The sequence below is a fragment of the Eutrema salsugineum genome, unplaced genomic scaffold, assembly GCF_000478725.1.
Source record: "Eutrema salsugineum unplaced genomic scaffold, Eutsalg1_0 scaffold_7, whole genome shotgun sequence".
Lineage (NCBI taxonomy): Eukaryota > Viridiplantae > Streptophyta > Magnoliopsida > Brassicales > Brassicaceae > Eutrema > Eutrema salsugineum.
In genome coordinates this window covers 3,865,979-3,867,234 of record NW_006256486.1, presented here as the reverse complement: position 1 = coordinate 3,867,234, position 1,256 = coordinate 3,865,979, and the positions used below count along the sequence as shown (strand labels likewise).

General features: G+C 39.9%; 1 pseudogene; it reads right to left on the bottom strand.

Moving 5' to 3' along the window:
• Positions 1 to 1,256, bottom strand: LOC18011162 (annotated as a pseudogene).

Sequence of the window (1,256 nt, the reverse complement as noted above, 5' to 3'; positions counted from 1 at the left end):
TCAAAATGAGCCACTGCATTTCTTTGATCTACATAGACAAGTTTTCTTCTTCCCATATCCTCTAAATGCTCCATAATCATATGTTAACTCCATTAATGGAGGAATATGCTTTATAGCAAAACATCCAATGTGAATACACCATACACCCTTTTCTTCACGAGAAATTGGTTGCCACATAACGTTGGGAGATCAACTATGGTTCATAAAACGAGCCACATTTCCTGATTTCTTTGCACTTATCAAAAACGGTATAGCAGGACAACTAATCACCTCAGAGACTTTCGCAGAAGCATCTTCACCTACAAGCTCAGGTTCATAGTTCCATTGAAACGATTTAGAAACCCGTGAAGAATCAAAAATATAATCATCTGTCTCTTCATTACCTTTTTGTATAATATCACCAGCAAATTCACAGATGAAACTTCCTGCTCGAATTGGATCTAAAGACCTTAAACCCCACCCACGATCCAACGTCTTAAACACTTCTAAACTGAATTTCAGACCAGTCCCAATCATCTTGTTTTTGCAGTCATTAGAACAAGGACAAGAGTCACCGCACTCATAAATCATTGGTCTACGGGTAACTAAAACTTTATCAACATAAGGGAACTCACCTCCATTTCTCTGAATGCAAAGGCAATCATCTCTCGACAAGTGCATAGATCAACCATAGGTGGAACATCAACGACTGAGTGCTTTAGAGAAGTGATATAACTAAAAGAGGAAGGACCCTTCTCGTCATCAACTTCATTCACCAGAGAAACCTTTAGATTCTCAGCTCCATCAGAGAGATCTTCAAGAACAAGACCTAGTCTTGTAATCACCCCTTCCTTCCATTGCTCTATCGATTTCCACACTCCAAAGGCAGGTTTTTGATCAGGCTGCCTCACAAATCTGAATTTGAATACCTTGAAACCATTTGCACTTTTCTCCTCCCACATATCTGTGATGGAATAAAGCCCATCGTATATGTATACATTACCTTGCGACCTTTTTTCATCTTCCACGGCTCTTATAACCCTTACAACACTTTTTTTCTTCAGAGCTTCCACTAACGAAAGATTCATCCTATCAAGCTTCTGATCAGATTCTTGACCACCAAACCCTGTATAGATCAAGCTGTCGGGATCTTGAGCTTCGTCAGCATTCTTTCCCGAAGAGACAACACTAATAGCTAATCTTTTATCCTCTCCGCTGTCTTCAACTTTCATGAAGTTAGTACCAATGGGGACTGCATGTAGCCCCACAAGTTCCAT